This window comes from Schistocerca americana, chromosome 8, assembly GCF_021461395.2.
Source record: "Schistocerca americana isolate TAMUIC-IGC-003095 chromosome 8, iqSchAmer2.1, whole genome shotgun sequence".
Lineage (NCBI taxonomy): Eukaryota > Metazoa > Arthropoda > Insecta > Orthoptera > Acrididae > Schistocerca > Schistocerca americana.
Window position 1 is genome coordinate 433,885,035 of NC_060126.1, and position 16,866 is coordinate 433,901,900.

The window sequence follows — 16,866 nt, forward strand, 5'->3', positions numbered from 1 at the left end:
CCTTGATACGCCTGGGCATTCAGTCAAACAGAGCTTGGATGGCGTGTACAGGTACAGCCGGCCATGCAGTTTCAACACGATACCACAGTTCATCAAGTGTAGCGACTGGCGTATTGTGACGAGCTAGTTGCTCGGCCACCATTGACCAGCCGTTTTCAGTTGGTGAGAGATCTGGAGAATGTGCTGGACAGGTCAGCAGTCGAACATTTTCTGTATCCAGAAAGGCCCGTACAGGACCTGCAACATGTGGTCATGCATTATCCTGCTGAAATGTAGGGCTTCGCAGGGATCGAATGAAGGGTAGAGCCAGGGGTCGTAACACATCTGAAATGTAACGTCCACTGTTCAAAGTTCCGTCAATGCGAACAAGAGGTGACCGAGACGTGTAACCAACAGCACCCCTACCATCGCGCCGGGTGTTACGCCAGTATGGCGATGACGAATACACGCTTCCAATGTGCGTTCACCGCGATGACGCCAAACATGCGACCATCATGATGCTGTAAACAGAACCTGGATTCATCCGAAAAAATGACGTTTTGCCATTCGTGCACCCAGGTTCGTCGTTGAGTACACCATCGCAGGCGCTCCTGTCTGTGATGCAGCGTCAATGGTAACCGCAGCCATGGTCTTCGAGCTGATAGTCCATGCTGCTGCAAACGTGTTCGAACTGTTCGTGCAGATGGTTGTCGTCTTGCAAACGTCCCCATCTGTTGACTCAGGGATCGAGACGTGGCTACACGATCCGTTTCAGCCACGCGGATAAGATGCTTGTCATCTCGACTGCTAGTGAAACGAGGCCGTAGGGAGCCAGCACGGCGTTCCCTACTACCTTCCTGAACCCACCGATTCCATATTCTGCTAACAGTCGTTGGATGTCGACCAACGCGAGCAGCAATGTCGCGATAGGATAAACCGCAATCACGTTAGGTTACAATCAGACCTTTATCAAAGTCGGGAACGTGATGGTACACATTTCTCCTCCTTACACGAGGCATCACAACAACGTTACACCAGGCAACGCCGGTCAATTGCAGTTTGTGTATGAGAAATCGGTTGGAAACTTTCCTCATGTCAGCACGTTGTAGGTGTCGCCACCGGCGACAACCCTGTGTGAATGCTCTGAAAAGCTTGCATATCACAGCACCTTCTTCCTGTCGGTTAAATTTCGCGTCTGTAGCACGTCATCTTCGTGGTGTAGCAATTCAATTTTATTGGCCGGTAGTGTATAAAAGAACAGGCAATTGTAGTCTGGCGATTCACGCGAAAAAGTTTCCGACGTGATTATGGCCGGACGGCGGCAATTAAGAGACTTTGAAATAGGAATGGCGGTTGGTGTTAGACGCATGGGACATTCCATTTCAGAATTCGTTAGCGGTTTCAGTATTTTAGGTACAACGTGTCAAGAGTGTGCTGAGAACACCAGATTTCAGGCATTATCTCTTACCACGGACAAAGTTTTGGCAGATGCCCTTCACTTAACGATCGACGGCAGCGGCGTTTGCGTAGAGTTGTCAGTGCTAACAGACAATCAGCACTGTGTGAAATAATCGCACAAATCAATGTGGGACGTACGACGAAGGTGTCAGTTAGGACAGTGCGGAGACATTTGGTGTTACTGGGCTACGGCTGTAGACGACCGACGCGAGTGCCCTTGCTAACTGCATGACATCGCCTGCAGCGCCTCTCTTGGGCTCGTGACCATATTGGTTGGGCCCTAGACGATTGGAAACCGTGGCCTGGTGCTGCTGAGTGCAATTTCAGTTGGAGCTGATGGTAGGGTTCGATTATGGTGCAGACCCCACGAAGCCATCGACCCATGATGGCAACAAGATACTGTGCAAGCTGGTGGTGGTCTATTGATCGTGTTAACATGGATTGGACATGGTCCTCTGGTCAAACTGAACCGAGGACTGGAAATCGTTACATTCGGCCACTTGGAGACCATTTTCTGCCATTCTTCTACTTCATGTTCCCAAAAAACTATGGAACGTTTATAGATGTCAATGTGCCATGTCACTGGGCTACCATTGATCGCGATTGGTTTAAAGAATATTCTAGGCAATTAGAGAGAATGATCTGTCGATCCAGATCGCCCGACTTGAATGTCATGAAGCATGCATGGGAAAAATTCTAGAGATCAGGTCTTGCGCAGAATCCTGCACTGGCAACACTGTCGCAGTTAAGGACGGCAATAGAGTGAGCGTGGCCCATTATTGATGCAGGAGCTGCCAAAGACTTGTTGAGTCCATGCCACATCGAGCTGAAGCGCAATGCTGGGCAAAATGAGGTCCGACACGATATTGGGAGGTGTCCCGTGACTTAGTCTAATCTTTTGTTTGCGATCCCTACTGGAACAGTACCTAGTGTGTTGTAATACTTTGCTAGACCACCTGAAGTTGGTTCTAGAAACCATCTAAGTAGACTTTCACTAGATGGTTTGTGGTATTCTCCAGACGTCTGCCAGTTCAGTTTTTTCAGCATCTCCGTGACGCTCCTCCTTGGGTCGAACAAAGCAGTGACCATGCGTGCTGAGATTCTTAATACAGGGTGTCCAAGAGGACTGGTCACTATTCAAAGACATGACAGGAACGCTCATTTGAAGCAAGTGACTTCATATTCCGAATGTTTCCTCAGATAGGACACATTTAATGTACATTTGTTCTGGGCAAGTGGTGAGTACCTTCGTGTCTTACCTACGCAAGTCCAAGCTGCTTCGTTGCTTTCAAACGTCTTTGCTCGGGATGTCTTTCTGCTCGTTGAACGCACAGCTGTGCATGGTGTGTTGTGAGAACAGTAATGTCTGGGACTGAGAGTGTTATGAGTAGCCGGCACGGTAACTCAGCGTGTTCGGTCAGAGGGTTAGCTGCCCTCTGTAATAAAAGAAACGGAGTTAATGTATAAACGATGGACTGAAACGGATGTCGTGCGACGTCCGCCCTGAGCAGATACAATGAACAAAAATGAGACTTAAAAAAAAAGTGGTCAGCGCGACAGAATATCATTACTAAGGGCCCGGCTTCGATTCCCGGCTGGGTGGGAGATTTTTCTGCGCTCAGGGACTGGGTGTTGTGTTGTCCTGATCATCATCATTTCATCCTCATCGACGCGCAAATCGCCGAAGTGGCGTCAAATCGAAAGATTTGCACCCGGCGAAAGGTCTACCCGACGGGAGGCCCTAGTCACACGACAATTACATTTTAGTGCATCAGAAAGAAGCTAAGGTTAACTGTGTTTGAACTCGCACTGGGTAAAATTCCACACATGTACACTAGTGAAAAATACGCAGATATAGTGTACTTATGACATGGTAATGTCCCTGCTGCTTTCGGTCAATACCGTCGGCACTTTCGGACACGTAGTAGAGTGTTTACGAGAGTTTTGAGCATACTACGTGAAACAGGTATTCTTGTGCGTTTCCATTCTTCTTCTGAATCTGTAGTTCAACAAACTATGCAGGAACAGCAACAGATGGTTGAAACGGTGCAGCGTAGTTCTACTACCAGCACACGGTGGCTTTCTGTACGTATTTATGTCCCATGATCACGTATGTAGCGAACATTACATGCTGAAAACTTGTATCCATTTTGCGTACAGTGTGTCCACAATCTTCACGATGGCAACAATGCCACATGACTTGAATTTTGTCACAGGTTAAATGACAATCGTCATTTTCTTCCATTGATACTATTCACTGATGAAGTTACGTTTGCACGGAATGGAAGCAAGAACACACGTAATAATAACCGATGATCGCAGGAAAATCTACACGCCCCAGTGTAAACCAATTTTCAAGTTCATTTATCGATCGGTTTTTGGTGCGTTATGATGGGTAACATGTTGATAGAACCATTAATTTTAGATGAGCGAATGACGGGACAGAATTACTCGCATTTCTTGCAAGATCGATTTGTTGAACACCGTGAGGATGTTCCTCTGGCCTGGCAGACAGCAATGTACTTGTAGCGTGACGGAGCCCCTCCGCATTTTATCAGACGTGTGGGGGAACGTCTCAGCCGCACTTACCCTGATCGCTGGATTGCTTGTGATTGGACAGTTATCTAGCCACCAAGATCGTAGACCTCACGCAATTAGATTTTTGTTTATGGGGTTTACAGGCGAACGATGAATACGTGAAATGAACTGCTCGGTCGCATCGTGGACGCTGCTGCCTTCAATGGGGACCGTGCAGGGCACTGAGACAAACAACACATTAAGTTCTCCCAGGAGTCCACAAATGCGCTGAAACTGACGGTTGGATATTCAAACGTTTATTGTAAACTGTACAGCAGCTGCAGTGTGACGTGTACAATAATGTCATTAAAAATAACGACTATGTTGAAAATACATATGCTTCAATTGATACTTCCTGACAATGTACTGAATAACACAGAAAGACTATGTTGAAAATACATATGCTTCAATTGATACTTCCTGACAATGTACTGCATGACACAGAAAAGAAATAACAACGTACATTAAATGTGTTCTATCTCGGAAACCATTGGGAATAGGGCGTTGGTCCACATGAAGTTTTTCCTTTACATAATGGTTCCTGTCATTTTCCTGATTATTGACCATTGCTCCTCCGACACCTTGTACACGTTCAACATCCCGTGTTAATCCTACCCAATATGGAGTCATATTGTCACGTAGAAGACGGTGTAATTAGACAAATGACGAACACTAACTTCACTTAACGAAGGTTTATTCAGCACTGGCACAGACAAGAGCGCGGAGCGAACTGCCTCCGGCCGGAACACATACAGTAATTTACAGCTACAGAACATTACAGTACAATGATGCTTGACATTTGTAGATACTTCTAGAACGTACTCGAACCGAATATAGAAATTAAAATTGTACACTCCAGGTGAGTTTTGAACTCATGACCCTTCATGCAACAGTTTAGTATCATAACTTTTTTTTTAAAAATCTCATTTCTATATTGTTCGTTGAATTTGTCGTGGCGGACGCCCGATGACATTCGTTCAGGTTCTTCATTGATCCGTTTACTCAGTTTTTTTATTACAGAGGGTAGTTACACCCTCTGACAGAACACGCTGAGCTACCGTGCCAGCAGACCACGAAGCCACAGTGCCACTCAGCTTTTTTTTTTGCGACAATGTCATTGAGCAATATTGTAGTATCCGTGCCGCGCGGGGTAGCCGTGCGGTCTGGGCGCCTTGCCACGGTTCGCGCGGCTTCCCCCGTCGGAGGTTCGAGTCCTCCCTTGGGCATGGGCGTGTGTGTTGTCTTTAGCGTAAGTTAGTTTCGGTTAGATTAAGTAGTGTGTAAGCCTAGGGACCGATGACCTCTGCAGTTTGATCCCATAGAACTTACCACAAATTTCCAATTTTCTAGTATCCGTCGCGTGAGTGTTTTGCAAGCAATTGTATTTTCCTAGCTGTACTTCTACCTATGAGTCATAATCTGCCACCATGTTGAGATCGTTCTACCGGGTGAACCAGAACTCTATCGACAAACTTTTGGAGGTTGTTCAGGGATACCTTTTGAGTATTTCGGTGTAAGGGACCAACGATCCCCATTATAAAAGAGTAATAAATCTTATTCAGTCTGTTACCTCAGTCACATTCGCTACAGTGCAGTCCCATCACAACAATAAAAAACAGTGTAAAATGCAACCACCAAAATGTACAAAACATCTGGTTTCTCTTGGAAGGCTTTGTACAGAAGGTGTTGGCCTGTGATATGACCGAGCGAGGTGGCGCAGTGGTTAGCATCCTGGACTTGCATTCGGGAGGACGACAGTTCAGATCTACGTCCGGCCATCCTCATTTAGGTTTTCATGATTTCCCTAAATCGCTTAGGGCAAATGGCGGGATAGTTCCTTTGCAAGCGCACGGGCGACTTCCTTCCCTAATCCGATGGGACCGATGACCTCGCTGTTTGGTCATCGAGGGGGCAGCTCACCACAGGCGTCGCGTTGTGTCGCTCTTCCATTGATTTTAGTGGACCCGCACACGAAGAGCGTACCGCTCAGTCCAGTTCGAAACTCACCTGGACTGTATTACTATATTACGGCCGGCCGCTATGGCCGAGTGGTTCTAGGCGCTTCAGTCTGGACCGCGCTGCTGCTACGGTCGCAGGTTCGAATCCTGCCTCCGGCACGGATGTGTGTGATGTCCTAAGGTTAGTTAGGTTTAAGTAGTTCTAAGTCTAGGGGACTGATGACCTCAGATGTTGAGTCCCATAGTGCTTAGAGCCATTTGAACCACTCTGTTTTAGGATCGAGTACACTTAGCCACAGCCTGGGAGATGTTTCGAGAATGTGATTTTCACTCTGCAGCTCATTGTGCGCAGATATGAAACTTCCTGGCAGATTAAAACTGTGTGCCGAACCGAAAATCGAACTCGGGACCTTTGCCATGTCTCCGCAATAGCTTTTCTTCCAGGAGTGCTAGTTCTGCTACGTTCGCAGAAGAGCTTCTGTGAAGTTTGGAAGGTAGGAGACGAGGTACTTGCAGAACTGAAGCTGTGAGGAGGGGTCGTGAGTCGTGCTGGGTAGCTCAGATGGTAGAGCATTTGCCTGCGAAAGGCAAAGGTCCCGAGTTCGAGTCTCGGTCCGCCACACAGTTTTAATCTGCCAGGAAGTTTCATATCAGCGCACACTCCGCTGCAGAGTGAAAATCTCATTATGGAAGTCGGAGATTGGTCTGCGTACTGATGAAAAGGACTTCCAGAAATATGATTCGCCAAGGGAAGGGGAACCGAGACTTGCTGTAGGAAAGGCAGTAGAGAAACGTGGTCCGTCTGCCGTATTACGTCTTAGAACTCGTTCAAATCGGACGTGCTCTGTGCAGACGACGAAAGGACTTGCTATCTTGTGCTCTTTTGTAGTAGATAGGTGTTCGGACACTGCATTTGATGCTGCACTTCGACGTTGTCTGAAATTCACCACACAGCTAAGAGTTCGCTTCTGGTTCAGCGAACAGTATTAGAGACCACTTCATCTGTTGTACAGTGAAGTTATAAGGCAGTATTCATTTAGCAGTATTCGGGCCACAGAGCTTTGTATTCCCGCACTTCTACCATTCCGGTCATATAGCATACGCTCTGGTAGTATAGGACGTATTGATAAATTGCTGAGATCACAAGTACTATTCTTCCTGCACTGCGATTCCACACTGCTTACTGGGGTAGTAATTTCTTCTAATATTTCGTATAGCGATGACGTCAGTCATTCTGTGTGTATCAGCAGATCGCGTGTTTTGAGCAGGACAAAGCTAAGCAGTGAAGGGCCAATACCAACGCAAAGAAAATCTGTATCCTATACTATTTCTGAGAATATTAATTTTGTCAATGATTTCATTATCTACGGGTTCAGTCTAACATAAATGCGATGAAGATAACTGCATTTGTTCTTTCAGAGCTATTAATTTATGCTGATCATTTAATGTACTTGTGTTTGATTTATCTGATATAGCATAACTCTTGAGTCAGTTTGAAGGGGCATGATGTGGTCAAGAGTGTGGAAAAGCGATTTTAGTTTTTTATATAATTCAGTTGCCTAGATCGTCAGTTTATAAACTGATATGACGGGTTTCAGCAGAGGTAGCAATAATCTTCAGATCTAAAATAGACAGAAAAAATACTGTTCATAAAAAGTTGTGTCTACTTGCGATATGTGTTGGCAAGTTAACTTACGATAGTAAAAGAGTTCATCAAGCTAAAATAATAAAATACGGGAACAAGATATGAGGAAATAAAATGATAATTCTAAAGAGAAGTCTGCTAACGCACAACTGAAGGTGCTCCTTAATAAATGAGGAAGTTATTAGGAGCCGGCCGGAGTGGCCGTGCGGTTCAAGGCGCTACAGTCTGGAACCGCGAGACCGCTACGGTCGCAGGTTCGAATCCTGCCTCGGGCATGGATGTGTGTGATGTCCTTAGGTTAGTTAGGTTTAAGTATTTCTAAGTTCTAGGGGACTGATGATCTCAGAAGTTGAGTCCCATACTGCTCAGAGCCATTTGAACCAAGTTATTAGGAAAGAAAATGTAGGATAAAGAAAAGGAACGTCGTACCACCAAGACGTTCATCGCACGTCAGTAAATTACGAAATAATCTAAGAAATAAAATGTATGATGCGGAAGGGCAGAATGGGGCCGTTGCGCCACTGGGACGTTCATTGCGTACAGCAGGGGTCGCTTTCTCCCCCACCGTTGTGTCTTGTTGCTGACCAGATTTCAAAGAGAAAACACCGAGAGACTTGTGTTTAGACCTGACACTGGACTTCACTACTACACTTACGCTTATGGTACGTTTCGTGTCAGTTATGGTGATATTTTGAAATCGATAACAGGCCTATGACGACGCAGAAGCAGAAAAGCCATAGCAATGTATCTTCATTTTGTGAACTGGAAGGGAAAATGCTGGTATATTACACATAAATAAAGCAATCTTCTTTTCAGAAATAAAAAAATTGATATATACGTTTTTATTGTAACAGCCTGGAAATATCTTCGGAAATGTTTAGTCGCTTACTATTTTAAATAGGTACAGTTTGTTAATTCTAAAAATCATGTAATATGGTTAATCAGTGATCAGATACAAATTACATATTTCAGCTTAAGATTTACCATTGCTGTATGAATATTTCTCAGAAGAATGAATCGATTCTAAAATCCCAAAATTCTGTTGCATGATAAACTGAAATGACTTTTCACAACAATAACTGTCATTGTATCAAAACAAGAATGACTTTTTTTCATCATGTCAGAACATGTTAACCAAGTTGAAAACCTTTCCATCTACAGTGTTCGTATCTGGCAGACGTAACACAAAAAAAAAAAACATTATAAATTTCACATTTTTTTAAAAATATTGCAGTCCATCTTTCTTCTGGATGTACAGTCTGAGTAACACAGCTTTGATGTGCTGTTCCATTACGTTCTTAAAAAGTTCAAGTTCGTCGAATGATGAATTCTCATTGAAAGCAGAAGCAGGAACCATATTGAGACAAAAAACTGAGGGAACCCTGACATGACGCCAGTGAGGCAGACTGTCGCAAAGAATCCAATATAGATCCCAATTGTCTGAAAACTGACAAGAGGTCTTCTTTATGTAATTCACACAGTCATCAAAAAACGCCTGGAATGATTTCAACACCTTTTCTATATTAATTACTTGTTTCACAAGATTTTTAAACGTTTACTTAATTGTTCTTATGAATCTGTTGACCTTTCTAGATATTAACTTTTGTATGAGACTGTCAATCAAATTAGAAATTCCAATGGGTAAGACGTTTTGACTTTCAATTTGTTTAATGAAGCAATAAAAAGTTCTTCCTGATCTGTTGAAAATCTCAGCCATTTTGAGAAAGAGTTATTAGAGAAGAAATTTTGCAAATTTTGATGGCGGTCGTCGAAGGGCAAAAAGCATGACGTAAGTTCTTCGGAAATATCCAGGGCCCTCTGCAGTACATGAAGAAGAGATATCTAAAGTGTTTTGCTGTTACTTAACAGGGACTTGCATTCAGCATCAGGAAACTCACAGAATTCTTTTAACGCATGGTTTCTAACATTGTACGTTTCAAAATATTTGTAAATTCGCAGAACACCTGCTTCTGATTGAAAACTATTGTGCAAAACGTGAGCACCACACCCAATACCAACAAGAGATTTATTTAATTCTACCTGAAATTTCTGGTAAACATTATGTGTTCCACAACTGCTGGCCACCTCAAAATTTGTATTTACATTGTCTGAATAAAGTGCAATTAAACTGAAACTTCCTGGCAGATTAAAACTGTGTGCACCGACCGAGATTCGAACTCGGGTCCCGAGTTCGAGTCTCGGTCGGTGCACACAGTTTTAATCTGCCAGGAAGTTTCATATCAGCGCACACTCCGCTGCAGAGTGAAAATCTCATTCCGGAAAGTGCAATTACTTTGTGAGTTGAACCATATTTTGTCGAAATTGTCTCAATAATTTAAATTTGTGTCTCAGCTGTTTCTTTTGGAACATCACTAATATGCAAAATATTGGCTTTGAAATCGAAACCAGGAATGGTAATATCCTACCAGTAATGGAATCATTTTTATTGCTTTGTGACTTGATGCAACAGTTATCATTTATTTAGAAATTTTAGGAACGGAAACAGATATAAGTCATAGAGCAAGATTGATAGTATACATTGTAAGATGGCAAGAACTATGCCCCTTACATGAAGTCATTAAAGATCATCGAACTCACATTGAGCGAACAGTAGGGCTGAACAAAAATGACTGACAAGGCACAATGCATCTTGTAGAGGGTATAGTATGGACGTATTGGAATGATTAATGTTGGGTGATGGTTTTAAAGTAATTCACATGACATGAAAACTTTGTGGAAATGCATCGATTTCCTGGAGGCTAGTTTATCCCAGGGAAGTATTCAGAGTTGACCATGGTCGGGGGCGTGCACAACTGGGGAGTGGTGAAGGGAAATGACAATCGGCAGCTTAGGGCAGCTCAAACTCTGAGAAAGCGGTAATGGGGCATGGCCTCCAGCTGCCTTAAGATGAGTGACAGTGAGGGATGGTTGATCCCATACTGGTATACTGGGAAGCAGATGGAGAACTTGTACGCCTGTTGATAAATGTCCGTCATCCCGTTTTCAGTCAAACATGGGAGAAAGCCGTGCAAAGCTATGGTGGAGCGGTCAACAGAGGCCAAAATATGCATGTTCGTGACTATAGCAACTTCATGCTGAATTCACTGTTCGCAGAGTCTGAAGTAAATCAGGTGAAGAGCAACCGAATGAAATACACCAGCCTCCAATGGGAATGTAGGACCAAGGAATTTGAAGTACTCTCCTGGGAGTCAGAACTCCGGAAAAATTGGTGTTTTGTGCAGACGCTAACCTTGATGGGTGGCCTGGGAGGAGCTAAATAGCACAAGTTGAGAGGAAGGGAAATTTTGTGGGAATTTGTTCACTTCCCAGAGCAGGCATTGGTCAGCACTGGGAAGCGACGCGTAATTAACGTGACTTGCGCTGCAATTGGCGTAAGTGATTTTGCTGGAGGGTAAACCAAGGTGAAGAGCAGACTGGCAGAAGTCTCCATAGAGGTCTTCCATTCACAGCTTGCCTAGAGTGCGGACGTGGTGTTCTTTACTCAGCTTGCCTGAGAGAGAGTGAGCATCTCTGCAGTTTGGGACTTAGCACACAGAACGATTGATAGAAGTTTTCGTTCAGCTATGTACTGAGCAAGACAGCTAGGAGTGAATAGATGAATGTAGCCTTGCAGCACCACGAGGCCAGCCGACGTCCGCACAACGACGCCGCCCCGCCACGCTGAATTCGGTGATATTGCATCCGCTCCGGCTTGAGTTAGGCCACTGATTAATTTGTTGGATCACATCACCAAAGATTCCACTAGGGTTTCATGGGCTGTGTATTGTAGAATTCTTCTCGCACTTTGCAATACGCCTGGGTCAGTCGATAGGAATTAATTTTGATTTATCGTGCTTTACTCCACATAAACGCAATTTATTCGTACTGCCTGTTAGCAGAGTCATGTAATGTGATGCATGAAGGTCGTGAGTTAAAATAAATTTGTGCTAATCGACTGCATCTGTTCTCAATCAAGTAGTTGAAATCCCAAGTCACTTTCTTAGTTAATTTTATGTTCAACATTTGCATCTGGTGTTCAATAGCTGAATATAACATCAATGTGCATCCCTTTTAATTAAAAGGGATCAGTTCTGAATCAACTAATGTCAACACTACCACTGCAGTTCAATCAGGAGTCACAGGGCCTTATTACTTTCTTTGCGTTATCCGATATTGAGGCAGTTTTTGCACCCTCTGTTGATCAGGTTAGTCAATTAGCTGGGGTGAACACACGCCAAAGCCAGATAAGTGACGGGTGGGGTGTCACAACATTATGTACATGAAAGAATAGGGAATGATAAGAATGGAAGGCAAAGAACGAAGTGCTCCCATTGAAAGGCGTGGAAGACAAGGATACAATCTTACTTCCATACTGTTCAGTCTGTAAGTCAAAGAAGTAATGACTGAAATAAAAGAAACTACAAGAGTGGGATTAAAATTCAGGATGAGACGATAACAATGATATGATTTGCTGACGGCATTGCTGTTCTCAGTAAAAGTGTGGAAATACTGCAAAACCCGCCGAATAAAATGAACGTTCTAATGAGCACACATTAGAGAGTAAGCGAGAACCGAAGAAAGAGAAACACAACGAAAAGTAGCACAAATGAGATTAGTGATAAACTTCACATCACAACTGGGCACGACCGAACAAACTTAACAACTGCTACCCTGGAAGCAAAATAAATCATGATGGGACGAAGCGAGGACGGTATAAAAAGCAGAGTAGAATAGACAAAAAGAGCTTTCCTGGCCAAGAGAAGCCTATTGGTGTCAAACATAGGCCTCAGTTTAAGGAAAAAATTTGTAATAACACACATTCGGAGCAAAGCATTAGATCTAAGTGAATCACAGACAGTGGAAGAACCGGGAACAAAGGGGATCATAGAGATGGAGATGCGGTACTGTGCCAGGGAATAAAAATGGTTCAAATGGCTCTGAGCACTATGGGACTCAACTGCTGAGGTCATTAGTCCCCTAGAACTTAGAACTAGTTAAACCTAACCAATCTAAGGACATCACACACATCCATGCCCGAGGCAGGATTCGAACCTGCGATCGTAGCGGTCTTGCGGTTCCAGACTGCAGCGCCTTTAACCGCACGGCCACTTCGGCCGGCGCCAGGGAATAGCTTTCACGGTTTTAGAGGGAGACGGGAGGGGTAAAAACTGCAGGGGAAGACAGATATAGGAATACATTCAACAAATAACTGAGAACAAAAATATGGCTCTGAGCACTATGGGACTTAACATCTGGGGTCATCAGTCCCCTAGAACTTAGAACTACTTAAACCTAACTAACCTAAGGACATCACACACATCCATGCAAGAGACAGGATACGAACCTGCGACTGTAGCGGTCTCGCGGTTCCAGACTGTAGCGCCTATAACCGCGCGGCCACTCCGGCCGGCTAAACTAAGAACATTGGGTGTATCTGATAGTCTGAGGCGGAGTTGGACAGGAGATAACGTCATATCGAGCACCATCAAACGAGTCGGAAGACTGATTATACCCCTTCCCTCAGTCCTCCCTCTGTCCAAAACACAAAAAAGGAACACGTCTATTGGTAAGAAGATTAATGACGAGCCATCGCTGTTCGTTTGATGATCTCACCCTGATATAACAATTTTTCTGGGACTACAGTACTAACCATTAAAATTGCTACACCAAGAAGAAATGTAGATGATAAACTGGTATTTATTGGACAAATATATTATACTAGAACTGACATGTGATTACATTTTCACGCAATTTGGGTGCATAGATCCTGAGAAATCAGTACCTAGAACAACCACCTCTGGTCGTAATAACGGCCTTGATACGCCTGCGCATTGAGTCAAACAGAGCTTGGATGGCGTGTACAGGTACAGCTGCCCGTGCAGCAACACGATACCACACTTTACCAAGAGTAGTGACAGGCGTATTGCGACGAGCCAGTTGCTCGACCACCACTGACCAGACGTTTTCAATTGGTGAGAGATCTGGTGAATGTGCAGGCCAGGGCAGCAGTCGAACATTTTCTGTATCCAGAAAGGCCCGTACAGGATCTGCAACATGCGATCGAGCATTATCCTGCTGAAATGTAGGGTTTCGCAGGGATCGAATGAAGGTTAGAGCAACGAGTCGTAACACATGTAAAATGTAACGTCCACTGTGCAGTGTACCGTCAATGCGAACAAGAGGTGACCGAGACGTGTAACCAATGGCACCCCATACCATCACGTCGGGTGATATGCCAGTATGGCGATGATGAATACACGCTTCCAAAGTGCGTTCACTGCGATGTCGCCAAACACGGATACGACCATCATGATGCTGTAAACAGAACCTGGATTAATCCGAAAAATGACGTTTTGTCAGTCGTGCACCCAGGTTCGTCGTTGAGTACACCATCGCAGGCGCTCCTGTCTGTGATGCAGCGTCAAGGGTAACCGCAGCCATGGTCTCCGTGCTGATAGTCCGTTACAGCCATGTGGATAATATACCTGTCATCTCTACTGCTAGTGATACGAGGCCGTTGGGATCCATCACGGAGTTCTGTATTACCCTCCTGAACCCACCGATTCCATATTCTGCTACCAGTCTTTGGATCTCGACCAACGCGAGCAGCAATGTCGCGATACGATAAACTACAATCGCGATAGGCTACAATCCTACCTTTATCAAAGTCGTAAACGTGATGGTAGCATTTCTCCTCCTTACACGAGGCATCACAACAACGATTCACCAGGCAACGCCGGTCAACTGCTGTTTGTGTCTGAGAAGTTGGTTGGAAACTTTCCTCATGTCAGCGTGTTGTAGGTGTCGCCACCGCGCCAACCTTGTGTTAATGCTCTGAAAAGCTAATCATTTCCATATCACAGCATCTTCTTCCTGTCGGTTAAATTTCGCGTCTGTAGCATGTCATCTTCGTCTTGGTGTAGCATTTTTAATGGCCAGTAGTGTATATTTGATACCACAAACAGTCAACCTCTGCAGACCTCTTATGTGTAAACTTACGTCGTGCCGAAGTAACGTGACATGGAATGCGCTGTATGCTGTCGGCACCATTATGTTTTGCGCAAGTGAATGATCTCACCAGAGATGTCTCAGCTCTATGCCGACGCAGCAGAGAAACGTTACCTCGCACTGTTGCCTGAAAGCAGATTAAGAGACTACTGTTGTCGCTTTGACAGCACTGTACCACTGTGCCGTGAGTGAATGCTCTCTTTTTATAAATCCATGACTATTTGGAGTATGATGGTTCGTTTTATTTGAGCATGGAGGCTGGTAACTACATCTTCACTTACGGTTCTAAACGGAGCATTTATTTGCCTTCTCGGATATGTGAACTGCACTTAATGGTGTTTAGTGTAACGTGACTACCCTCGCGAGTGAAATTAATCTAAGCAGAAGATTAAAACGTACGCTCATCTGTGATGCTATTACAATGGTCTCTGGTCACTCAGTATACATAAACGGTTAATATGAAGGACCAACAGCACTACCACATACGAGTACTTCACTGCCATTACTGCTGTAAACAGAAAAATATCGTCATTGATCGAACTGTAAAGAAATGTGGAAAAACTTGGGTAACATTTCTGCTCCCTGTAACGTATGGCAGTTCTCTTTATATGTAGATAAATAAAAGGGTGTATGAATTCCAAAAAGATCTCCTGCTCCAATTCTTTGTCATTTACAAAACAGATGTGCTTGTTGTTGCTTATAGACTAGGATAATGGAATGTAGTCGAATGCTGAGGGAATTAGATTAGGAAATGAGACACTTAAAGTAGTAAACGAGTTTTGCTATCTGAGAAGCAAAATAACTGATGACAGTCGAAGTAGGGACGATATAAAATGTAGAATGGCAATGGCAAGAAGTGCGTTTCTGAAGAAGAGAAATTTGTTAACATCGGTTATAGATTTAAGTGCCAGGAAGTATTTGTATGGAGTGTAGCCACGTATGGAAGTGAAACATGGGTGACAGACAGTTTAGACAAGAAGAGAATAGAAGGTTTTGAAATGTCATGCTGTAGAAGAATGCTGAAGATTAGATGGGTAGATCACTTAACTAATGATGAGGTAGGTGAGCGTGTTCGGTCAGAGGATTAGCTGCCCTCTGTAATGAAAAACTGAGTCATTGGATCAACACTGAACTTTAACGGGTCTTATGGGACATCCGCACCGAACAAATGCAACGAACAAAATGAGAGAAACAAAAAAGAAAAAAAAGCGCGACAGATTGGCAATCATAAGGGCCCGGGTTCGGTTCCCGGCTGGGTCGGAGATTTTCTCCACTCAGGGTCTTGGTGTTGTGTTGTCCTAATCATCATCATCATTTCACCCCCATCGACCCGCAAGTCGCCGAAGTGGCGTCAAATCGAAAGACTTGCACCTGGCGAACGGTCTACCCGACAGGAGGCCCTAGTCACAAGACGTTTACATTTTAGGTACTGAATAGAATTGGACAGAAGAGAAATTCTTGTGTGTGTGTGGTTTGGGGATCTTATGGGCCTCAAATGGCGAGGTTATTAGCGCCCTAATAATAATTAGTATAAACGAATGTGGATAAGAAGGAAAGCTGTCGTACACGCATGCACACGAAATGACCACACAATTACTCTATCGCAGAGGCACTCCCACATGCACTAAAACCAATGAGGAGGCAAGATAGCTAATCAAGAAATTAAAACAGAGGTAAAACGACAGAAGAGCTAAAAGAACAGGACAGGGAAATGTGACTGGCTGACTACTTACAAAAAACTTGGGTGAGCCAGCCACCCTGTTGACACATTAAAAACATCTCCCCAAAATCTTGTTAAAAACGTGGGACAATTCACAAAACTTTAAAACGCGAAACACATTCGTTTGATCATTGCATAAAATAGACTGCAGATCCGCCGGCAAATCCGATGCAGCCCGCTGGTCAGCCAGTAAAATGCAGTTCAATAAAATATGGTGCACAGTGATCTGCGCGCCACAAGCACCGCACATCGGAGGGTCCTCTCACCGAAGTAAAATTCCATTCGTCATAGGGCTGTGCCCGATGCGAAGACGAGTAAGGAGGACCTCGTCCCGTCGACGTGGCTGGGAAGACGTACGCCACGGCCGAGTTGTGGGCTTGACGACAAGGTGCTTGTTGTCGGTCACTTCTAGCCACTAATGTTCCCAGCGACACAGGACTTTATACCGCAACAACGAGGAGAGGGCATGCAGGGGGATAGCACACTGAAAGACCTGACGGTCACCGGCCGCGGTGGCCGTG

The 16,866-nt window shown here is 44.4% G+C and overlaps 1 protein-coding gene across 1 annotated transcript in view; it reads right to left on the reverse strand.

The window, feature by feature from the left end:
• The window catches only part of LOC124545899 (sterile alpha motif domain-containing protein 1-like), a 127,980-nt gene that overhangs the window by 45,159 nt on the left and 65,955 nt on the right, over positions 1-16,866 (reverse strand). The window lies entirely within an intron of this gene.